General features: G+C 37.3%; 1 protein-coding gene across 1 annotated transcript in view; it reads left to right on the forward strand.

Moving 5' to 3' along the window:
• Window positions 1-2,726: 2,726 nt before the first annotated feature.
• The window catches only part of LOC306852619 (cadherin-12-like), a 145,809-nt gene continuing 121,672 nt past the window's right edge, over window positions 2,727-26,863 (forward strand). Inside the window, exon 1 of the mRNA XM_079389597.1 lies at window positions 2,727-3,213. The gene's annotated coding sequence lies outside the window, so the exon portion shown is untranslated. The remainder of the gene's footprint in view (window positions 3,214-26,863) is intronic.

Consider the following 26,863-nt stretch of genomic DNA (forward strand, 5'->3'; position numbering starts at 1 on the left):
GTTGCTGACTCACAGAGCTCTGGGGAGTGGAAAACTCAACTCTCAGTATGAGAGGGAACTCAGACACTCAAGCAGGGTTAGCGTGCTCGTAAGAGACCCTCGGAGTGAGGGGAGCACTGCATGACTGCACGGTGGATCCCACAGAGCAGAGAATCCAATTCTCCGGATGAGAGAGAAACTCAGATGCTCGGAAGGGAGCAGCATGCTCATAGGTGACCCTCTATGGTGAGGGGAGCAATGCTAGCTTGACCAACAAGCAGAGCGACCTACAGGGAGGCATACAGAGGCCTAACAACCTGAGGCCACTGAATCACTGAGCTCTGGGGAGCGGAGAACCTAACTCTCAGAATGAGAGGGAACTCAGACGCTCAGGAGGGAGCGGCATGCTCATAGTTCACCCTCTATAGTGAGGGGAGCACTGCTAGCTCGACCAACAGTGAATCACAGAGCTCTGTGGAGAGCAGAACCAGACTCTTAGAATGAGATGCAACTCAGACGCTTCAGAAGGGAGCGGCATGCTCATAGGTGACCCTCTATAGTGAGGAGAGCAATGCTAGCTCGACCAACAAGGAGAGCAAGCTAAAAGGGAGGCAAAGAGGGGCCTAACAACCTGAGGTCGCTGAATCACAGAGCTCCGGGGAGCGGATAACCTAACTCTCAGTATGAGAGGGAACTCAGATGCTCAGAAGGGAGCGCCATGCTCATATGTAACCCTCTATGGTGATGGGAGAAATGCTAGCTTGACCAACAAGGACAGCAACCTGACAGGGAGGCAGAGAGGAGCCTAACAACCTGACATTGCTGCTCAACAGAGCTCCAGGGGGAACAGGATCCAGTGAGAGGAGTCCTCAGACCCTCGACCGGGAGTGGCAAACTCAAAAGTAACCTCTAGGTGAGGAGAGCATTGCCAGGCCTCACCAACAGGGTGACTCAACAGGGAGGCAGCAAGCGACCAACTTCCTGGTGTCACTGCCACACAGCTCATAAAGAACCTCCCGCAGTGAGGTTTTGGAGCACTGCCATGTTCATAGCGGCGCTCTCAGCCCTCGGGCTGAGGCGGTCCTTACGACACAAACTGGGAACAGGAGGTGCATAGCTAGCTCTCGCAATGAGGGGAGCACACCCTAGCTCGACCAGAAGGCAGTGCCAGAATAAAAGGACAGTCCAGCAGCACCCAAAGGGAGACTGTCATCTGTTAGTCGGTGAACGTAGTCCTACACTCTCCATCTTGAGAGCATAGACCAACGGGTTAGCCAAAAACCATACATGTCTGAAGAGCTATCGCTCCTCAGAGCTAAAGCACTCAGGAAGGGTTTCTGCAGAAACACCTCTCACTCATACCTCCGGGAAAGCAGTGTACTCAAGCTCACTCCAAATTCTGAAATTGCAGAGGGGGAAGTAAAATTTCAGACTTTTCAGAAAAAAAAAAAAATGCATCCAATTTGTGGAAAAGGTTCAAATTAGAAAAAACAGAATAATTTTCCCTAGTGGTCTCAGCCCCCCACTGTATAATATGTTTGCGTATGAATGCTCCCCACATGCATCAATGTACTGACTCTGCGGAGCAGCAGGAATCCCTCAAAAATAGGTCAGCATTAATGAAGACCTGCCACTTCTGAAGAGTAATGGTTTAAATATTTTGCAGAGACACATAAATAAATAAATAAACAAACACAAACTACATGATTAGCATGTAAGGAGGTGGGGGAAGGGGGTTTATCGCATTTGGAAATCACTTCAGTTCAGTTGGGTTTTTTTTGGGGGGGGGGGGGGGGGGGGGGGGGGGGGGGGGTTGTGAACTAATGATACCCATTGTAGTTATAGAAAGATTCAGTTTCAGCTCCTTTTTAATTCATGATCTAAATTGGATATTGAATTGGATTGACAGGGAGATGAATTTACAGGGGCATTTCATTACCCCAACACAATTTTCAGGACAGAACATAATTATAAATTTCGACTAATTATGCTTGTTTATATGCACAACAATTTCTCAAAACTTTCCCTAAATAGACACTTATATGGACATAATTCACAAAATTGAGATTTACATGTCAAAACAATTAACCCAGCCATCAATACTGTTAAATTATAATTTGGCTATAAATTACACAATGCAGTATTCTGCAAAATATATCCAGATGATGTTATAAAAAAAAAATAATAATAATTAAATACATGTAAAAAAAAAACATTTAAAATTATTATATAAAATATATATTTTATAAAATTATTTTTGTTTGATGTATAATTCAACAGTGGGTTAAATTATTCCACTATTAAACTTTTTTTTTCAATTTTATTATTATTATTATTAATGCAGAGTTTCTTTTGATTTGGTTTTCACTTCAAGTTCAAACTCAAATGCATCCCGTTTCCTCAATTAAAATTCTGGAATTGGAATTTAAAGTCATTGTACCAAGCCTTGTGCCAAAATCATTCCCACACAAGATCGCTGGCAACTATTTACCTGCACACAAAAAAACAAATTAATACACAGAGTCCAATAAACCAGACAAACACAGGACATCTGAAAGTGCATTAGTTTGGAAGAGACACGTTTCCCGTGAGAACAGGATGATTAGCATGTCCCTGCGATGACCGCACCGATCTGCTTCTCTGCGGGACTGACGGAAGGGAGGGGTGAAGGGAGGGAACGAGGGATGGAGGGGAGGCTTCATCTCTCTAATCTATCTGATGAAGATCCCTCACTCCGGAGATCTGACAGGGGTCGCACTCTCTCCAATCACGCGTGCCACAGACCGCGGAGCCTCGAGCCAGTCAGCAAAGCGTTCTCTCATTCCGCTCAGTCTTTTTCTCTCTGACCAGCTCACTCACTGTCTCTCTATCTCTCACACACACACACTGTTCATTCTAAAACCGCAGGGACACACACTTCGGCACTCACTTTCGCGCGCGTGCTCTCTCTCTCTCTCTCTCTCGCGTTCGCTCACCTCTCTTTTTTCCCGTTCCTCACTATAGCGGCACGCGCATCTGTCTCCTTCTGTACTGTACAGGATGAACAAGAACGGTAGACTCCTGAGAGAGAGTATATGAGAAAACAAGGAACTAAAACAACGAAGGCAAGGTGAAACGAAGAGGGGAAAGAGGTTGAGGAGCAGATGAAGGAAGAGAGTTTGTGAAGCACTTGGATTTTACTGATTTCAAGGCTCCATCCATCTATTTCTGCTGGTGGAAAAGGACTCAATTAAGGTAGGACGTTTTCTGTGCTCAAATCCCTTGAATCTGTGTGTGTTTTGCTGATGTGGAATTTTTACCAGGACAGTAATGAATTGTTAGGGAGCCTGGAGCAAAAACAGATAGCTCATATAACTCTTGGTGTAAGTGTCGGATTCCTCTCAAGCTTCAGCTAAATCACTGACCTGTCAGCATCTTCAGTTATGAGCGTTTATCCCCCATCGTATAGACATGTAAGCTGAAATACTTTCAGTGCTAAGACTCTGGAAGGAAACATGCCCATGATTAATCCCTGCACCCTTTAGAACTAACAGTTTCCGTCCTCATTTTTTTGGAAGACATGAGAGCTTGACTGTGGAGGTTGAGCTGAGGGGAGGTTGTTTTGCTGCCTGACTCTTCAGAGCGAGGTGAAAACTGGCTTGATGCTCACATAGATTGGAGTGGAAGTCCTGATTGCAACCCACCAGTGCAAACACTCATACCTGAAGTGTGCGTGAGCCTCAATTATGAGTGTGAGCCAACATTTACATATAAAAGCAGGTGTGCGCTTCGCTTCTCACTGCCACAAAGTAGTGAATCACAGGTGTTTTTTTTTTTTTTTAAAGAGCTGCTACCAAGAGACATTTGGGCAACATCAAGGACCTGCTTCAAGTGCTTTTGAGGACTCGAAAAGACAGACAAATTACTGGCAATGCTGGATATCTCAAGTGGCTCTAAAATGCAGTGTTTCCCTGACAGTTTGTTCCCAGATGAAGCAGCAGTGCAATGAACAGTTTTGGCATGTTGTGAATTATGAAAGAGAATGAGACTTAATCCGCATAATGCACTTGTTAAATCTTTGTTTCTCACACATCATTGTCATACTATTAATAGAGATATTCATGTACCAAGCGCGGGGGTCTGGTGTTTATGTACATGTTAATTTAATCTCACAGAGATTATGGCATTTGTGACATGCGAGAGGGATTAGACCTCAAGCAGTTTCTGTGTTGCTGAGGTATATGAATCCCAAAAAAAAATGCAGTCTACTGTATTTCTGTTTCTAGTGAGGCAGATGTGCCTTGCTTTTCTGGATAAACAAATGCAAGAATTGTGTGATAGCTGAGAATGCACAATTTACCTTTTATAATACCCTCACAACAACAGAGGAATAATAATAATAACATCCATTTAAACCTAGAAATCATAAAAAAGGTAAAACTTAAATTGAGGAAAGCATGTTTTTCCACATTTACACAAAATCTTTTTTTAGTCACCTGCTCATCAAATGTAAACAAATTTGTGAAATTAACCAAGTGAACTAGTGAACCAGATGTCCTTGCTTTCAATGAAGCACAAGATGCTCTTTGAAACTTTTGAAATCATGCTAGAGAACATTGATCATCAGGTTTTACTTTTGATGAGTTCATGCAGATGTTTCTAAAATGTTCCAGTTCAAGTCAGATTGTTATGATGATAATATAATTTATTAGGAAAAGGGTTGTATTAGAAAAAATATTTAAAAAAACATAAAAGAAAGAGTAGTTTTCGCAAGTGGTCTCATATATTTGTTACAAGTTGTACCAATGAAACCCCTTATGGAAGTTGCACTGTTCTAACATCACATTACCTTGTGGGAAACACTTCAGAGTCTCATTTTGCACTGAGATGCAAAATGAGCATCATCTGTAGATCTTTCATATATAGATCAAACCCATGATTCATGTTAGAATTCTGCACTTCTTGTGTGTCAGAATTACTCATCATTGTGGCAAGTGTAACCAAATATAGAATCACACTCTGTCGTTGAGTTTTCCCTGAGAAACAACATATCTATAATTTCCATTGGTTGTTTGTACAACCGTATCGGTGCAGCTGTTATGTGTGTGTGTTAGGGGCAGTGTGGCGTAATCCCTTCTGAATAGTAAAATTCTGCATCAGCATTCCTAGAATAAACCACAAAGTAGAAAACGGCATTAAAAATAATAGGAGGTGAGCTGTGACATCCACTTAAATTCATCCAGACTCCGTCTCTAGCTGTTATAAATGAGAGGATGTGATGTGCTAGGAATATGACACAATATCGGCCCATCTCAAACAGTATTATCCACCTATTTTCATTTGATTTGTTGCGGCATTGCAAACGTCCCACAGTAAAAAAAAGCTGATCTCGTCCATCTGTTAAAGGTTGCACGGATTTGTGGGATGCGCTAGGACACAAAAAAGTAAAAAAAAAAAAAAAAAAAAGATGAATGCACAACAGTCAGTGGACAGAATTGAACTCAGATAATGCCGAAACGCATCCTATCTCTTCCCGGGATCAAGCTAGCCTTTACAAAAACGAGGAATGGTGGGCTTCAATCAGTGTCTGAAATCAGTAGGCAGGGTCAATCCAAAGATCCCTCCTGAACTTACTTTAGAAACCCCGAGCTGGCAGGTCTCGGTTTGCTTTTTGTGCTCAAGATCAGAGCAGACAGTAGAAGAAGCAGAGCTCCTAGTGATCTGAGCTACTGGTGAAAACAAAGCCGTGTCCCAACAAGAGTCCAATTCCCCAGAGCGAGCTATAGCAGATGCGCTAGCATTGGGTTTAATGAGGAATCCTCTTTTGACCAATTGGTAACACAAGAGACAGACAGATCCGAGAGAGTCGATCAGCACAGAGGGAGGGAGACAGCTCTGAGGGAGAGACGGCTTTGAGGGTGAGCTAAATGAGGTCTAATCAGCTCAAAGCAGATGGGAACCCTGAGACGGAGGGGAACGCGAGTACAAGATTTGACATGTCCCTATGTCACTCTCATCAAAATTCAATTGGATTTGAGAGGGAGTGGTGACATGAAGTGGCACGGGTCCAGGGACATGAACACAAGGGTCAATAACAGCTGGACACACTGATACATTTGAGTGTGTGTGCGTGTACTATAGACCCAAGCGTCCAGATTAATCTTGAACCCCTTCACCATTCCCATAAAACCCCCAGCCTATCTATCTCCATAAAACAACCAAATTACACACCATATCATGGACCAAAGGTTTTACGTGCTCTTTTGAAATAAAATAATTCAGTGCACAATGTAGACGCTCTGTTCCCAGTACAACCAGACCATTATGGAAATAAGCTGCAAAAATGGGTCATTTAGAAAGCACATATACACATATGACAGCCTGTATATACATAACACCTACTTGGAGGTTAGCAACTCGTCTATTATTCCCAAACACAAGAAACATTCCAGCTGATACATTGTCAGGAAAAAATTGTATCTAGAAGAAATACATTTGTACCTTATCTACCCATTAAAGGGTACCTTAAGGTAGTAACATGCACCCATTGGGTGTAGGTACAAAGGTATAGATGAGTTAAAGGTATATTTTTGCACATTTATTTTTCTGACATTGCATTCAGATGTGGGGAAGTCCATTCGATTTTGTTCTTTTGTGGCTCTCCGTGTCCTTCTGAAGGATCCTAATGATAGAGGTGTGCAATTGAAAGATCAGGAATTGTTGTAACATGGTAAAACTACTTTGAAATTAAGCACAGGGATGAAATCACTTTAACACATGATCACTATCCTCCTGAAAATGGAAAATAAATAAATAATACTAAAATAAAAATAAAATAATTTAGAATGAAATAAATGTTGAGGTAAAATTAGATTAAATTATAAACATGTATCAAACGGGTATCTATGGAAGCCCGTTCCCCGCCACCTTAAGAAAAAATATAATTCTGTAAGTCATAATAATGAGATACTTTCTCATAATAATGACTTAGTATCTCATTATATTGAGAAACTTTCTCGTAATAATGACTTAGTATCTCATTATATTGAGAAACTTTCTCGTAATAATGACTTAGGTTCTCGTAATAATGAGAAAATTTATCATAATAATGAGAAACTTTCTCATAATAATGACTTAGTTTCTCATAATAATGACTTAGAAACTAAGTCATTATTATGAGAAAGTTTCTCATTATTATGACTTACAGAATTATATTTTTTCTTAAGGTGGCGGGAACGGGCTTCCATAGTTTTGTGTTTGGGCTCAGTCAGATTTTTACAAAAAGAGACAGTACTGATTTTGCATTGTTATTATATTTCAAACAAATGTTGTCCTTTTTAAACAAACAACAGATTAGTATATTATAATTATTTCTGAAAGATCATGTGACACTTAAGACTGGATTAATGGCTGCTGAAAATTCTGCTTTGCCTTCACAGAATAAATTACATAAAAAAAATAAAAAAATAAATCTAATAGAAAAATTTCTAAATTGCAATAATATTTCACAGTATTACTGTTTTTACAGTAGTTTTGAATAAATGCAGGCGTGGTGGGCATAAGAGACTTCTTTTAGAAACACCATAAAAAATATTTCCAACCATAAACTTTTGATTGGTAATGTAAATACGATTTTGTATCCATCAAATATATTAGAATACACAACAAACCCACAGCTTGTGATTGCAGTTACTCATTTCACATTCAAAAAGGCATTTATGTATTGTAAAAATACTAATGGAACAGTAGCTAAAATATGTAGGGTTTATTAATTCTAAAGGTCACAAAGAAGGAGACAAATGGTCATGAAAAACTAAAAGATTACTGTTTCTGCCACAAGAAACCTTTAACATTATAAGTGGACTTCAGAGAATAGAAAATGCTGCTATAGCATATGATATGGCAGATACTTCACAACATGTCCTTTACACACTTCTTAGTCACTTCACACTCCCTTTACACTCCAAAGCATCAAGTTCCTTATTTCAACCAGCCCAATGGCTCTTTTCATTCACACAAACCTGAGCCGCTTATCTCTGGTTCTCTCTTAAAGCGATCTCAATGCATAATGCAGCTGAATAAGCTCTCTCTTTTAAGAAAGCCATCGCTGATGCAGTACAAGAGCATTGAGGGTGTGAATGGCTGGGCAGTGCTGTACAGAGGAGGATATCCTCTCTGGTGTGCCGCAGGAAAGATCCACGGTAATCCTGTGTACTTATTGTGTGATTGACGAGGGCCTTCAGATATCCTGGAGACTGAATGGGTGGCAGAGAGGTGACGTGACAGGCCAGCTGAACCTTTCTAATGCCAAAGTCAACAAGGCCACAGACAGTTCAAGGAATAGTTCATCCAAAAATGACAGCTCTGTCATCACTTACTCACCTTCGTGTTCAAAACTATAGAACTTTCTACAGAACACAAAAGTGAAACATTTAAAGAATGTTTTTCTATGCTCTTTTCTATTAAATTACAATAAATAGGAAGTGAAGCTTTGAGGCTTCAGAAAAAGGCTCTTAAATGTGCTCTATGTGACTCGTGTACCACACAATAGCTGACTGGAAGAGGCTGCTGAAGTTGAATTTACTATTCAGTGAAAAAGTTGACATCTAGTCGCAATGTTCAGTTCCTGAATGAATCATTGGATTATCAGGAGTTTCGGTTTAGAATAAGAATCGGAATTCAGTCTTTTGTGTGTCAGAAAAATGCTACATATATCTAATGCCAAAGTTTACTTTACATTTAATGAATGTAGAATGTATGAAAGTTTCACGTTTTGAAATAAGTTACAACAACAACAAAATTATAACTTTTTCACGATTCTAATTTTATGAGATGCACCTGTATATGTTCAGTTCCTGAATGAATCACTTGAATCATCAGTATTTGATTCAGAATGTGAATCGGAATCCAGTCTAGATGATTCATTAATGTATCCAACTGATCCGGTTCAATTCACTCACTTAATATTCTAGTCACAATGAATAACAGCTTATTGGAGGAAAAGATTGCCAAAGGTCTTTTTTTTATCACAGAATGCTGCATATCATTTGAATCCAGAAGATTAATCTATACAGCATGAGTCATATGGACTTATTTTATGATGCCTTTTTTTGCTTAAGTCACCGTTTATTTTGATGAAAACAGCACCGTCTTTAAAATTTCTTCTTTTGTGCTCTACAGAAAAAAAGGTAGTCATACAGGGAACAACATGAAGGTGAAAAAATAATGACAGCATTTTCATTTTTTATAGTGAACTACACCTTTAAGTTCTTTTTTCTGTGCTCTAGTTTTTCTAATCTCTTTATTTTCTTTCTGCATCTCTAACCCTTTCTAGAATTGTACTTCTTGCTTTCCCATCTCTATTCTTTTCTCTTCAACCATGTAATTTTAATGGAAGGACAGAGCAGCGGCTCTCACCCTCCTTCGTGTCCGCAGCAATGATAGCTCCTGGTATTGAACTTGATGTGTGTATCAGAGTATCCATTATCATTTTCATCCAGAGCGAGAGATCCGACCAGATCACTCATCCGGATATGCCTGCCATCAACACTCAGTGCCGCAAACACTCCTGCAGAGAGCCTTCTGCCCAACGCCGATCAATAATTGAGATTATTTGGACTCCCTTCACCTTGGGCCATATGTAGTTTAAAGCTTCAATAAAGGGTCTCATTTCTACAGTATTTTATCACAAGCAGAGTGTGTGTTCGTGTGCATGCGTCTGCTCGCACACAATTGAGATGTCACCTTGGTATGATTACAGATATATCCGTCGCTGCCGTGACATTTGTTACTGCTATTCTGAAAGTCTTGAAACGTACAATGCACCAACTCTGATGCATCTATTCAACTGATAGCAGCCTAAAAAAAAGTAAACGAGTTTCAAGGTTGAGGCAACAATACATCGTTTACCGACTCTGTTCCAAAAGCCACCGAGCTGCCTACGTAGCCAGGCATTATAAATGCTTTCTTTTAGCCAAATTCAAAGGCAGCATTCCATATGTCCTTCAAAAAGAATGCAAACCCACAATGCTTTGCAACAAGCTCCAAAAATAGATGGCAGATGGAGTTAAATCTTTATTAACTTAAAATGTTTGACTTGATACCTAAAAATATAAACAAAAATAGTTTAATAGCGTTCTGTTTTACCTAGAATATATTTTTCTACTAATTGTGTATTCGTGTAGTGGTAGCAGTTCAAAATGTTTGGGGATTTGGAAGTTATTTATATATTTGTTTATTTTAAAGACATTAATACTTTTATTCGACAAGAATACATTAAAATGGTTAAAAAAGACAGTGAAGACATTTCTAATGTTGCAGAGAGTTTCCACAAAAATATTAAGCAGCACTGTTTTCACTAAATCAGCGAATTAGAATCATTTCTGAGGGATCGTGTGACACTGGAGTAATATTTACTGAAAATTCTGCTTTGTTAACACCGGAATCAATTATATTTTAAAATATATTAAAATAGAATACAATTATTTAAAATTGTAATATTATTTAATAATATTTCTTGTTTTTATGTTTTTATTGTAGTTTTTAATCAAATAAATGCATCCATATAAATAAATGACCCCAAACTTTATAATAATTGTATTTTAGAACTAGATAAAACAGTTTGTCGAGACAAACTTTAAGTTGGCTTGAGAAAGACGGACCAGAAACTTTGAAAAAGTTTGAAAAGTTTAAGAAGTTTAAAAAAGTTTGATGGTTTGCAGTCTGAAATAGTTTGAAGTTTAAAGTAGTTTTAAAAGCTTAAAATTTGAATGTTTTAAAGGCAATACAATCTGTCAGAAATGATTATTAGCATGTTTCTAGCATGATTAGCATGCTATTAGCATGTCGCTAACATGATTAGCAAGTGACTAGCGTGTTGCTAGGATAGAGTGCAAGAAGAGTGCTATTTTGTGTAACACAGAGAGCTGCCTTTAATGTGGAAAATTTCAAATCAGTCCATTACAGTTCAGATACTCTCTTTGTAGTAAACAGAAAGGCAGTTCACTTGGCACTAGAACAGAGCCACTGCGTTTTTTTCCTTAATTTCCATCACTTCCACGTGTGTCTTTTTTCACTGTCAGACCTCCGCTTTTTTACCATTTTCAAGCTTTTTTGCTTTATTTTGAACATGTAACCCCTCAATGTCACCCTCCACCTGCCACCCCTACACACACACACACACAGACACACACACGCTGTGAGACAATCAGCAGAAGGGGCCTAAACATCTCAAATTAAAGTCTGGCTGTGATGGATGGGCTCCTATCTGAGAGAGATATTGCACCTGTTTCCCCCCTGAATGATAGCCACTTCTCTCCATCGTTTATATTGATTTGTCTCCATCCTCCCTGCTCATTTCCAGCAGCTACTCGTACACACACTACATGGCAGTAGCATGAACGCTCATGGTTCAGTGCATCTACATACTAACTATAATTTCACTCTGATGCCTTTGTGTAATAGATAAACACTTCAACTAAGCGTCAAACGTCTTTCCTTTTTTTTTAATCCCTCTTTCTCATTCTCTGCATTTTCTCCAAGGGTTTGCAGACAGTGAAGAACTCACGTTATTGCATTTCCATTGAGAGAAAGAAAAGCAAGAAAAGGTGGGATGTAGAGAAATCCTTTGCCAATGCAGAGGTGGCTTGGGAGAAGAATAAAGGAAGTTAAAGACAGTGACAAATAAAAAAATAAAAAGATGGCAAAAACAAAACAAAAGAAAACGTCTTCTGCAATGTGAAAAGTTAATGTGAAATCCAAATGGACCCTCTTTAGTTGTTTTTCAAATAAACATTCCTGTTATTTTTGTGTATGATTCATCAGTATTTATTTTTTGTTTTTAAGAAATAAAGTTTTCATAGCCTTTCATCAAAATGTATTTTCTCAGCTTTTGAAACAACTTTTCTGATGTAACCAAGGTTGCACAGATGACATATAATAACATATCAACTAAAAATCTCATAGTGTACCAAAAAATTATCACTCTCAAGTTGTGCCAAACCTGTATGAGTTTATTTCTTGTGTGGAACATAAAAGAAGGTATTTTGAAGAATCTTGGTAACCAAACAGTAGCTGACGGTAGCTATTGACGAAACAAAACCTGGACAGTCAATGGACTGTTTGGTTACCAATATTTTCCAAAATTCATATAGGTTTGGAACAGGAGGAGGTTGAGTAAATAAAGACAATTTTATTTTTGGATGCACTATCCCTTTTAGGTTTCTTAATTGTTTTTTTTTATTATTTTTTTATTTTTACTTTCAAGCAAGCATTTGTCAAAATACAACTATAGGTTAGTAGAATTATTATTCACCATTAAACCCAGACTGATAAACTAAAGTCCCACCCTGCATTATTTATCACCAAATATTCAGTTTTACTTTTAAATGTGTCAGATTATGAAAGTTAAAAAATGTGATCACCATGTGATTGTATCATTTGCATTCCTCTCTGCATGGTTCATTTCTGTTCAACAGCATGCGGTTCACATGCCGTGCCATGATATCTCTCCTTTTTAAACCTTCCTCTCTTCTTTCTGTGGATGCTCTGTGTGCAGTGACATTCTCCACTTGTTATGTCCTAGTACTGTTAACTCATATCTCTGCGTGGCTTTGATACTTTTCAGTATTTTACATGGATAATTTATTTTATTCTCTTCCAACACACTGAAATTAGATGAGGTGTAATTTATGAGTTGTTCCCTCTATTTGAATATCTGTCAAAGGACAGTGCCATTTGGATAGCTGATGGGTTCAGGCTGTTGAAGAAATTTTGAATATATTCATGGGTTTTCCTGGGCCGAAGTGAAACCCACGCAGTGAAACAACATCCAGACAGAAACGAACTGGCTGAAGTCCTACCAGAGCTATGCAGAATACGCCACCTCTGCAGCAGGGACAGAGAATGTGTGAGCACTCGTGTGTAAAGTAGAAAGAGAGTTATTGTGTGTCTGCATATACTGCCACATATGCTGCATTTGGATCAATCTCAGCATGCCATTTCCAAACATTCACTGAACTCTATCCATATAGACAGTATGAGAGTTAACCTTGCAGTATCACTTACACTAGAGGCAAGCAAATGTGATGAAACAAAGTGCAACAGGGTTGTGTGACATTCTGAATTGATATGAAAATGAATTTTATTTGAATTTTGAATTGAAACTAAATTTGGATTGAATTGAGGTAGCAAACAGAGAATTACTATTTAAATGTGAATTAAAGGAAGTAAAATTGAATATTAAAATTATAAACATAGATAGATAGATAGATAGATAGATAGATAGATAGATAGATAGATAGATAGATAGATAGATAGATAGATAGATAGATAGATTAATGCACAATATGTATCAGACTTTCTGTGGGTGTGCTGTCTGAGGCTGTGGTTAGTAATCGGCCTCCAGATAAACTCTCAACAACTTTTCTTTGCAACCACAATATATCCTCTCAAACTGACAGACATTTATGCAGCACATCTCTCTTACTGCTTTAGCTGCATTCATCAGTCTGGGGTCGGCGGTGAAGCCCCACGGCTCGCGGGAATACTAGAGGAGGCCTGCAGAACTGATGCTCTCCTCTGAGGCATTGTAACCTTAAACATAACCCAGCCATCGCCCATTGGCACCAGGGGAAAGATTTCCTGTCAACCAGGTGAATGACTATTAGTTTACGGACAGGGGGAAGTGGGGAAGAGCCTAATGGTCCTCTGAGATGGGCTCCGACTATTTTCCCCCAGCCTTATTACAGTCTCTCGCTCTCTCTCTGACTCTTCTTCTTCTTTCTCTTTTACCCTTTCTGAATGGAAGAAGGGATAAAGAGAAAGGCTGAATTCTGCTGAATGATCAAAAGCTTGAAGTGGTTGTTGTGCAAAAACAATAAAAATAAGAGGAAGCGAAGAGGGAAGAAGGGGCGACAAGGAGAGAGTCTCAGCCACAAGCGGTGACTAAACAAAATCAATGAAGCAACTTCAAAGCATTAGAGATGCTACTTTCAGACAAACGCCCCAAAGTGTCACATCAATACCATCCATACATATTCACTCTCATCTATACCTGGAAGTTGTCAAGCCATGCCGAGGGGTTCTCTATGAATAGATTTTCTGTGTCAGACTGAGAGAAGACTCATCTGATATATAAACTCAACTCTGGCCTGCATGAGCTCAGACAATTACCTTCAATCTCTCTGGACCCTGGACTAACATGCATTATGACTGATTAATGGAAGATACTGTATTTACATGTACGCTTTGGCATTTGAGAGTGTGTGGGTGCTCACTGTGATTCAAACCCTTGACTAGTGTTAATATTTTCAACAAAACTACTGATAAAATGTTAATTAATAACATTTTTTTTTCACAAGGCAATGTGATACAAATGAGCATAATACTGATAATCAAACAATTTAAAAATGATAATGTGATATAAAAATATATATTTATAATGATAATGCACTAACAATGAAAAAAATAAAAAAATAAATCTAAAAAATAATATGACTTTAAAATAATAATTTATACAATATTGTTAAAAAAAATTTTATTTATTTTTTTAATTTATTTAATATATTAATACTTATTCAGTAAGGGTGTATTAAACTGAAAAGACTTTAATAATGTGTAAAAATAAATAAATAAAAGAAATCTTACTGACCCCAACATTTTGAATGATAGTGTTTGAACACTGTTATAAATCATTTTATACATTACATAACATAAATATAATATTATAACTTACAACTGCACAAAATGATGGAAATACACTAGTAGGCTATACTTGGACTGAGTTATGTACTAATCAGCATGTGTAAGTCATGTTACATTTAGCACTTCCTTGTCAATTAAAATGTTATTTTTGTAACCAAAAATTGCCATTTTTGTCTAAAATTAATGAATATGAAGTTTGCATCAAAACACAATAACTACGCCTAAAACTATGTCAAAGTAATACTAGTTACTAGTGCAATGCATTAGCTGCGGAGCTAGAGGTTCATCGAAGACAGTTGACTCTGTAGCTGCAGTGGAAGACAGCTGATAGTTTGAGTGACAGCACTGAGTGCCGCCCCACTAATGCCCCACTAATTGTCTTGCACTTGTCCATCACAAAGAGCCCTCTAGCTAGTACAGCCGTCAGAAATTGTGTCTGATATTATGAGACTGAAGTTAAATTTGAGTGTGTATGACTGCTGAGGAAACATAATACAGGCTAAGCATGACAATTTTGTGAATGCATTCGGGAAGCAGACATATCATGAATACCATGATAAGACTATTTAGAGGTGCATTAATCCTTGGAAACTGTGTAATTATCTGGAAATGGAAAACAATATCCATCTCACTAAAAATATTCATATACTACTGCATCTGTCTAGATTACTAATGCTGACCACATTATTTAAACACAACTAAGGCCAAAGTGAAGCCTTTAACTGAAAATACTCATTTTAAATACAAGTTGTCAGTATGAATAAGTATTACTTTCTAATCATGCATCTCACCAGAGCCCTTTCCTACCACTTTGAAATTAATATTTCATCCGCTGCTGAATGTCACAGAAAATTTGAGGTTATATCCATGCATGCCAAACCTATCTTCATTTCATTAAGAGGAAAAAGGGTTTCCCCTGATCAAGTCGTTTCCCAGTCCAATGGGTCAGGATTTATTTTTAAAGAAAATGAATAGTTTACACAGTGCGGTATATACATTCAATTACCTTCTGTATATGATGTGATATATAAATAAATAAAGATGTTTTTCAGCGGTGTGCTGGATTTCATCAGAAAATCAACTGTTCATTTCAAGGTGTATCATGCGAGTGGTTGATGTGTTTACATCTGTTGTGTCATCTGTCTGATCTACAACAAAGCTGAATTTCATGAGAATATAAATATACTTGCTTTCTCCATTTGACCTCATTTCACCATCAAAGCCAGTATGACAGGATTATCTTCCTCTTACAACAACAAAGATACAACATACAATTCAGCAGTTATTATACAGAAGTCTTATGTCACGATTGACCATTCAGAATTAAATAATGCAATACAATAAGTTTATGCTAATATACATTGACCCAGGTTCATTGGGAATGCGTAACTGCCTAAAACTGCAAAAACATACCTATACATACATTTCACTATCATTTCCAGGTGAAATGAACACTAGAGGCAACAAAACACCAATAACTTTTGTTTCTTTTCATACGAATTATTATTACAGGGCCAATTATCAATGAATAAGGCTTATTTTTGGGCTGTTCCTTGCACAATACTCATGATATGACCGCAAAAAAAAAAAAACTTTAGGTATAGTGCATTAGTAAACTAATACATTTTGACATTTGTATTGCATAACTAGGGCCTTATGTATGGATTTTTGGATGTTGTAAACTTGCTAGGTAGCGCACCTGGTACATTATTGCACTTAAGATGGAGAGTTTGGTTATGAGTTCCATTAAAACCAGTCACGATACTTCATAATACCGCTCAAAGCCTTGTATGAGGAAGCTAAAATGGCATGGCCGTTTCAGGAAATGCATTTTAATCTTATATGTACTTTTGTTAACACTTTTTGGTTATGTTTAGGGTTGAGCTTAGGGTAGGTGGTAACATTAATTTGAAATGCTATAGAGCATTAACCTTTTACTGTAACTCACCAGACATATATTTTACAACGTAATAAAATGATCACGTTTGAGTCAAAATTAAACATGCTATTTAGCCCCAAACACTGGACATTTTACTTTCTTATGCTACAGACACATTCAATTCATGGCAAAAATATGCTCCAAGTTTGCACAAGGACAACACATAAATACAATATTATGTTTGTGCCCAAATAATGGTATTCTGTGATTCATAATTAAATAAAAATCTCAGTCTTTGTGCTCCTGCTGCAGTGGCTCAAACCTTAGCGAAGTGAGGCATCTTGGCTCAGATTTTGGCCTGGCTCTCTGTTTCCCTTGAGCTGGATGGAAGGAGCAAACAGTCTCAGTGTTTGTTCATCAATCACAGAGATTTTGCTCTCTTTTCCTCCAGCTCCTGCTTTCTCTTCTTCTCATGTTCCCTTCATGCAGGGTCACGGTCTTACCCGCTCTCATGCTTCCCTTTTTACAGAGTAAATACCAGTGACATTTGCCTGATCTCAGGATGGTCACGATTAGTCTTAGCATTAAACATAAGCAACCATTAAAGTATTCATACACGCAGAGACTCTTGAGCTTAATAGCCTGCAGTGCTGATCTTTCAGAGTGCATCTATTATTTTACTCTGGATTATAACAATTATATTTTAAAGCAAGTCAGACACACTCTTAGCCTTCTTTTCTTTTTTTTTTCTTTTTTTTTTTGAGGCGGAATGGCACAAAAAATCCATCAAAAGTGATTAAAAATACAGTTTATCTTTATATATGCATACATCATAGACCATGATATATATAAATAATAGACCCCCAAATAGTGATAGTGATAGATAGTGAAATACGGATTTTAATAAATAAATAAATAAATAAACCCCAATCCAAAGGATAATGAAACAATAATAATGTGAAATTAGGCTAAAATGTTTGTTTGTTTGTGTTAGAGTATTTAAACATATGGTAAAGTGCTATAATAAAACATAACATACATTTTAATTAAAATGTTCTGTTAATATTCATAAATAAATAAATAAATAAATAACCTGAAGCAGAATAAAGCAATGATAATGTGAAATTAGGTTTTAAAAAATATTTATTTATTTAATAAATTATGCTTGTATTTATTTATTTATACGCCATACTAAAATCAAAGGGAACTGATTGAATGGTTGATGAAAATACTCTTACAGAACCAGCAAAGGATATTGATCTAGGAACACATCCTACTTGTTCAAACCACATCAAGCAGGAGAAATAAGAGTGTTTTCTTGAGTGCAGAAAAGGAACAGGATTAAAAAACAGTCAATCAGGCCAAATTTGGCAACTCCAAAAGGAATAAACATTCCCCTTGAGCAGCCTTCAGACAAATTCAAATGCTATTGCTGAAGTAACCACTTCATGATTGATGTGTGTAACAGTAAGAAACCAACATGCTGTCCATGCCTCGTCAATTCTGACCCAGATCCGAGCCAATGCAGATTAACCTTCCGACACCTCTGAGCAAAGAAGCATATCCCACAAGCCCCTCACAAAGACTTACGCAAACTCGACCTTCTGTCTTACAATGGCCAAAAAAACAAACCAGAATTTGAACAAAAAGGAGTCACTGAAGAGAGAAAAGTTAAAACAGTATCTGTCAATCCTTCAAAGACTCAGACGGCTATGGATTTACAACAAAATTGCCCATGTTTCCAAAGCCCCCTTTAAATTACAGCGACTGCGAAGGACGTTGTTTCATCACCATACTTTGACTAAACAGCTTACAGTTTGGATTAGGGCTCGGCCCCCCTCCGTTCCAGCACGGCTGCCTCGTATAAACCATGAACCCGGGGTAGAGATAAAGCATTGCTCTTCAACTACTAAAATGGAATAAGAAATCATCCTGACAGAGCCGAAGCGTCTTGAGGGCCTGGCGAGTTGCACAGTGAATGAAGGGAGGCTGAAGGTCATTGTTTTTTAGAGCCTTTCCTGGAAACAAGAAGCCAGCCAGTTTTGATAAGAGCACGGGTTAATGTATTCAGTTCAGTCTGGGAAAGGTGAAAGGTTTAAGGTGGGAAACCGATATGCTTTGATGGACAGAAAGAAACAGGGAAGGATATCAAAACGGCAGATAGAGAGCCAGGATATCGCTGTATCTCTTTATCAAAATGTAATTCAGAAACAACATGATTAATCTTGCATAACATGATGACATTTTGCTGTTAGATGCAGTATTATGACAGGCATCCAAGGGCAATTTGCTATCACAAGAATCTCAACACTGAAGTTTGGTTCGCCATATATCACTGTATAACGCTGACTCATGCTGGATATACTGCACAGTCACCCTGTGCCAGATCACTGAGGTACAATGTCATATTTGACCAACCTTGATATCTTTCTCATGTCTTTAACAACCACAATGTGATTCGCTTATAAAATGAACCAATTGTGAAACACTGAGCCTTGAACAGTGGCAGATCACCCCGTAGACAGGATTCTGATTTGGCATGATTCCGTGCACTGCATATTCCGTCAGTTTCATGGGATACGCGACTGCTCTCCTCTCCATTCTGCTCGCTCATCTCAATGAAAATGAATTGTGTCCTAGTGCATAAGTTTCTCCGAGCAGCTCCCTGTGCTTTACTTCACCGCCTCCATTCTCTGCGCTTGCTATCTGTCTGCACCATAGAAATAGGATAAACGGTCTGCTCATAAAAAGTCTCTTCACCTGCTGGAAGCCAACAATGGGGAAGGGATGATAATTTAGGCGGTGTTCAGTACAGATCAGATCATATTCCTAATGTACACCCAATGGGAACTAGTTTAAATTTTACTACAAAACATGAAAAGCAAGCAGCCACGAGACATCATTATTCTCTCTCAATCTTTGATTTTTTTTTTTTAGTTAATAGTTTATAATAATAGGTTATTTTTGTCCTTCTACCTTGTTATATTGACATGCATGCAAGGTCAAAAAACACTTTCATTTTCTTATAATATGCATTTATTTTTACCTTATTTGCTCAAGGACTCCCAGACGATTCGCTCAACGATTATTTTTTCCAAACCTCTCCTTTGCGTGACACTTATCTGCAGTGATTGGTCCGATTTATAGCAGTGCTGCTTTGTGTACAGCCGTTACTGGGGAAACAGCTATGTTTAATGCTCCAACAGCGGCAACTAGTGGCAACCATAGACATATATAGATGCCCTATTTGACCGCTCCAGGCACGTAGATGTGGCCGCCATCTTGGAACGGTATTTTTGACGTCATTCACCATACTGCAGGTTAACACAGAGCCGTTGAGCTGTTCTGTGCATGATTGTGGCATCTTTCAAATATTCAGTGATTACTATGGTGAATGACGTCAAGTTTATTGCTACAATATGGCAGACGGCTTACATATAGCGGCCATAGAAGCAGTCACTAATGAGGCATCGTATACATATCTATGGTGGCAACAAGTGGGCGGGTAATATGCTAAGGTTTCATTTTGACGTCAACATGAAACGTATATATGTATACATGTCTTTACTGTTATTTTTCGTAAATGTAATGCATCCTTTGTTCATAAAAGTAATATAAATATAAATTCTTACTGACCCCAAACTTTCCAACAATTATATGTATATATATTTTCTAATTTCTGAAAATGCATGACTAAACAGGGATGATACAGAACACTACTCATTATACTGTAGCTGCATAACATTAAACATAAAAAGAGATAAATATCTGCCCCTTTAAATAATTTATTGTGGCTCTGACTCTGGAGCTCGACATAAAAATACTAATAAAAAAAGAGTAAGAAGAGAAGAAATATGAATGTGGTGAGTGTTTGCAGCCAAACCTGTAACCGTATTTCCTGCGGAGTCGTGCTGCTCGCGGGTGTTGCATACGGACGGCAGCGGGGTTGAACCTGATACTCTGCAGGTGAAGGGAAGGCAATAGTTATTTCCCACCTCATCCATACTCGCAGATTCCCTCTCCATCAAACATGACCTACAGGGTGAGGAAAAATACATTACCAACTGGAAATGTAGAAACACATATATGAATTCACATACTCATATGAACCATTCTTCTAAACCTGGGAGATGGATGATGCACTAAAGCTACTGACAGGTTTTGCCAGTGCACGAGTCAGTAAGAAAAACAAAAGCTGCACTTCACTGATGTGGTGGTGCACAATCCAAGGCAAAGTATTAATTTAAAGACAGTTTTGTCTTAAGTGAATATAAACAGCACAGCAATCAGATCTTGTAATTAATGCAGCTGTCTATTATGTCGCTGCTCTGAATCAAACAATATTTGGGCAAAAGAGAGAGAGAGAGAGAAAAAAAAACTCAGTCACTGTTCTTGGCTGCCTAATTACAGTAACAAATAAAATAAAATAAAATAAATAATGTGTTTTAAATTTCAACATAACCATTTTCTGTTTAAATAAATAAAATAAAATAATTTTGCTTATTAAAAATAATTTTCTATTTTAATAATAAAAATAAAACAATTTAGCTTCTTAAAAGCATTTTAGTTTTCTAGGAAATTTGTATTGAATTTTAATATTTTAAAATAACGGTTTTCTATTTTAATAAAATTTGATATAACAAAACATTTAAATTCGCAAATAAAGGAATATTAATGTTTCATTAAAAAATAAAATAAAATAACCTTTATTTTAATAAAATAAAATACAACATTTAATTAAATAGAAGAATATAAGTTTTTTCATAGAAATTGGTATCATCCAAACTAAAATGCTTAACTGTCTTCCTAAATTATTTGTAGACACTTATGTTTAGTTTTATTATTAAAACGTAAGTCTTGTGCAATTAGAAAAACCTTCTTCTGAAATAGCTAACAAAATATTAACAGGATGAAACTGAATACGAAATTGCAGCGTTCCAGAACAGTAGAAATGTCATCATCCAATATCATCTGTCAAGAAGCACTGTTAAAAAAGAATGACTTTGCCCATTTTGGCCTGCTGAGAGATAATCAGGAGCGCTCAGCAGACTTTGCATATAGACACGTCAGTGCTTTTGTGAGCCTTGCAGGCGTAACAACACATACAGTACGTGATGGATTTTTTTTGTTTTTTTTTGAAAAAGCTCTATTTGAAACAGCATCTCTGTCTACAGTATGTCTCTGTTCCATTCGGCAGAACATGGCACACGCAGCATCTGAGCTAGCTTATAGTCTAAGTGTACTGGGACCAGGAGGGTTGATCTTTCTCATCCTCAGTGATCCAGAGAGATTGTAGAACCCCTACTGTGGTTGGTTAGGTCTTGGCTTACTGTTCTTACAGAGAAGATGAAGAAAAAAAAAATTAGGCCTGTAAGTTTAAAACTCATCATGAGCAGACAGTTTCTTATGCTCACCAAGCCTATTTATTTTCATCAAAAATACAGTAAAACAGTATTATTACGAAATATAAATCAATCAATACATCAATCAATAAATATTTTTTTATTTTATTTTAATAAAAAATGAAATATTCCTGTGATGCAAAGCTGAATTTTCAGCATCATTACTAGTCTTCAATGTCACATGATCCTTCAGAAATCATTCTAATCATTTGCTGCTTCAGAATCAATTTTTATTTTTAATTCTGAAAACATTTGTGCCGCTTAATATTTTTTTCAGTGATACTTTATTTGATTTTATGGAAAAAGCGCATGCAGTTAGTTATCAAAAAATAGACAAAAACAGTAATCAAGAAAGTTAATCAGTCCATCTAAATATTCTCCTATATTTCAGATCCTGAAACACACACACACACACTCCGTCACGAATCCGGTCTGTGGCCTTCCGCCCGATAGCCACCAGAGGTTGCCTCTCCATCATATTGACTCTCACACCACACAGCACACTGGACTGCATTTCCCATCATCCATTGCACGGTCGACACACATACAGCTGATTACACTAATCACGCTTACAGCTGAGAACTATCTCACAATCACTATCACCCAATCACACACTCTTTATAAGCCTTGGGCTTTCTCTCTGTGATCGCTGTGTATTGTTTAGCGTATATCCTAGCAATAGCTGCTCTACGGAGCCCTCTCAGTTATCATAGCCTTGCCTTGCGTGTTTTCTAGTGTTGTGATTCCTGCCCGTGTTTCCTGGATTAACCCTTTGCCTTGCCGTTCGGACTTTGTTTGCCCCTCGTTTGGATCATTGCTCATGTACCTGGATTATCTCTCTGCCTTGCCCTATTGGATATTGTTCACCGATCGTCGACCCACGCTTGCCCTAGGATCTCTCTTGTCTCTTGCCCGTGCCATATGTGTTTGCCGGTGTTTGACCCTGCCTGTGTATTGACTATGTTTATAAATAAAAGTTTGCACATGGATCCGCACGTCTCACGTCTTGTTCGCCCCGTTACACACACATATATACATATTTACATACATATATATATATATATATATATATATATATATATATATATATACACATTTAAACATTTAGCCCAACTGTTGGTTGAAAACAACCCAATCGCTGGGTTTGTCCATATTTAACCCAGCATATATACAGTATATATATATATGAAAATTTGCAAATTACAGCTCCATTAGAAGTTCCGGCATAATGTAGTAACACAAACAAAAACATGGGTATTTGGGAGTCCAAAAGAGCGCTTATCTATTCATGACAGAGCCTGCACATTTGGAACGTCATAACATTCTTGTTAGCAATACGTTCAAAGGGAATTATGAATCAACCAAAAGCTGAAGCACAACAAAACACACATTCCCTCAGAGAGGAAAGGGCCAATCCATTCCAGCAGGTCTTGAAATCAGCCATCTTCAGCATTCTCTGTTCCACAAAAAGGTCAATCAAACCCCGTCCTACTTTTCCTCCAGTGAAGTGCCTGCAGCCTGCAGTCTGTATTTGTTTTTCAGTTTTTTTTATATATAGAGCACTACGGGGAGTCATCAAGACCGTTCTCTTGAGATAGTTGAGGATTTCCTGTACTCCACAAAGAGTCAAGACTTTCACTGAATGTTTTACGCTTGTATTCGCTCATTTAAATAACAAGCTCTTGTTGTAAATTTCTTTAAGTCCAATGGTGCTTGTAATTAAATCTCGCACAAATATGCCTAAGGCCAAGCAATTTCCGCTTCCATCCATGGGTCAAATCAAGGATGGAGAGATTTTAAGTTACATGCCTTTCCTCTTTCTCACTGTAGTGATTCCATGTGTCACAATGTGCTACACATATACGGAAGAGTGGGCGACAGTATAAAGCTCCCGGTAAACCTGTTTATGAGAAAGCAGATTAGCTTTTATATTCAAAACCAGCTCTTCATGGTTACTCCAGAAGAACCAGGAGGAAACAAACGGTATACAAACACTAGTATATACTAAATGCACGATGAGTCATATTGAGGAGGTAGTAATATATTAAAAGTAAATTACATTGTGCTGTAAGGCCTACCCTGGATGTGCATCACCATACAATTAATTTCCCTGGGGAAATCAATAGCGAGTTTTGTGTGTCTGCACGATTTGGAAGGTCTCATACTTTTCTTATGTTCGCATTGCCCTATTCTCCATCAATACCTGTTTTTAATCTACCTCTCTTCCATTTCTGGCTTTGCACACATGACCATCCGCACCTAACAAAGCACTGGAGCATGTTGGCACCCTAAATGGGTTTTACATGATAGATTACCGTTTGTTCACTGGCTTCCCAGAGAAAGCCAAGAAAGAGTATTGATTAGTCTCCATGATAGGTGTGCAAATGGCTTCACGCAGCCTAGATGTGACATACAGCTGTTTAGGTATGCAGAAACGCATACATCTTCAGCCAGGTTCAAAACAGATGAACTGGAAAAAGGGGACTTCCCTATGGCTCCATTTTACACACGCACATATCGAAACCCGCTTTCCAGTTTATAGACCACTTTATGCGTGCCGTAATTGCATGTGTTCACGGAGAACTCTCAAAATATTTTTGGCTGGTTGTATTTACACCCTTTTCAGAGGCTTTAATTATTGACACTTTTGATGCACTATTGAGAGCGCGAATGCCTACGTGTAAGTTCAGATCCATTTTTTACATCTCGGGTTTTGAGAACTTCTCGTACCTGGCGCGCCGGGATGTTTTAATAGCACTCAGGCTCAGAAATAGAATCACTTGAAGCAGTTTCAAAGCTTTTGTGAATGTTATAATTGAGCTATTCAATATTTCAATAGGATTGCCTGCAGTCAAAAGCACATGGAAATATTGTCCTCCTCTGAGAACCTGGGAGCGGCTGATACCTCCCAAAAAAGATTAAAAATGAGCGCAAAAAAAAGGGAAAATGCAGATGATAACAGATGGGGGATAGTCGGCAACTTGCCAAAGATATTTTTTCTCTATGAAACGCTCCACTGAAAACTTTTAAAGAATGATCATCTCAATGTGGTTTCAATGAGCTTTTATTTTAAATGTTACTCAGAGTTTTCTACAGTACACCAAATTATTGTTATTATTATTATTATTATTATTATTGATGTCTATGTAAATGTATTTTTGTGTAGTAATGTGTAATAACTATATAATTATATTATTATTGTAATAATAATAACAATGATAATATCTTGATTTGAACTGAATATCTTGAATATTTCAGAATCTTATGTTTGCAAATTAGTTTAAGTAGGCACATATACATATATATATATATATATTTTTTTTTACAATATCTACATTTAATTAGTAAATAAATAAATAAATGTAACTTTTAAAAGATGTAAAAATAATTTAAAAAAATGTACAAATTTAAAAAGAAAATTAACAATGCAAATATTTGCAGATTAAAGGTAAACAAAAAATAAGTATTTATCAACTCAGTAAATGTTGTTTTAAGGTTTGCATGCAATTACTGAATTAAACACAGAGTACATGCAGAAATCTGCATATTATTTTAAATATGCAAATATTTCAAAGCAGTTCCATTTCAATCACACAGCTCTCGGGCAACAAATTAAGCTCTACTACTGCTGTCAAAAGACTGCTATGGTTGACTTTTTTATTGTTCTACCTATTGGGTACTGAAGTACCAATACTTTTGAGGTCCCTGAACGATAATCTGTATTTCACCGTCAAACTGCTTACACTTCAAATGGCAAAGCATGAGTCTAATTCATTGTTGGAGGCATTTCACACTTATTAGGGGATTTGCATGCCTCTGTGTGTCCTCACTGCATGATAAGTCTTTGATTAAGTGAGTTGTATCACCTCATTGCCTGAAATAGCCAGCTTTAATACCTGGCAGTGGGATTACTGTGACATGGCCCAGGGCTAATGTGTCTCTTCCTGCTACTTGATTACTGCATTTAGTGGTCTAATGAGACCAAGCCGGCCTGGTGCCGCTCACATTTTATTCATCTGGCTCAGCTATTAAATGAAAATACATTAGCGTTTGTGAGGTGCATAAAGGAGAATATTTACTTCTGATTTAGGAAGCATGAGTACCCTCAATATCAAATTTTAGAATAATTAATGGCCTCTAAAAATGAATTTAGCATTTAAACCAGTGCCTAAAGTGGGGAAAACATTGTTGAATGGTAACATGAAAAAATGACATCAAAACTGACCCTACGCGATTATTCAATGCATGAAATAAATAAATTAATTAAGTTATGTTTACAATCTGTTGTCAACTATTTTATTCTTATTCTTACTCTTCTTATCGTTGTTATTGTTATTATTATTACTATTATTAATTACCTTGCATTTCAATAGTATTAGTGATATGTCTTTATTGATTTAATTTGTAATATTTAAAAATAAATAGATTAATAAATAGATTAAATAACAGCATTTAGATATTTATTTGCTTCTTTTCTTTCGTTTTTATGAAATAGTATATATTAAATAAATATATAATATTATATACACATTTGTCTGAATATCATATCAAATCTACTGTAGGTCTGACTCACCAAATTTTGTGTAATACACAGCATATGAAATAGCTGTGCAAGCCAAACAAAAAGGCAACCCACTTGAGCGGTAACCTGTCCTCAAGAGCATTTTATTAGCTACTCAGCAAATGAGCTGATTGCTGCCACAGCTACTGCCACCAAGAACAAATGGCCGAAAATATCCATGAGCAATGCTTGGTCAAGTGTTGTATGCGATTAATGGTGAATGCAGAGAGGTTTGTTTTCTTTCAACTTAAGTTGAATTGACTGCTGAGCACCGAGAGTGGCCGCAGTTTCTTATTAGATGTACTTAAACGTGAAATGAATGGAAAGACCGACGCAAGCTGAAGCAACATATATTTACGG

Source organism: Barbus barbus, assembly GCF_936440315.1.
Source record: "Barbus barbus genome assembly, chromosome: 32".
In the NCBI taxonomy this organism is placed as follows: domain Eukaryota; kingdom Metazoa; phylum Chordata; class Actinopteri; order Cypriniformes; family Cyprinidae; genus Barbus; species Barbus barbus.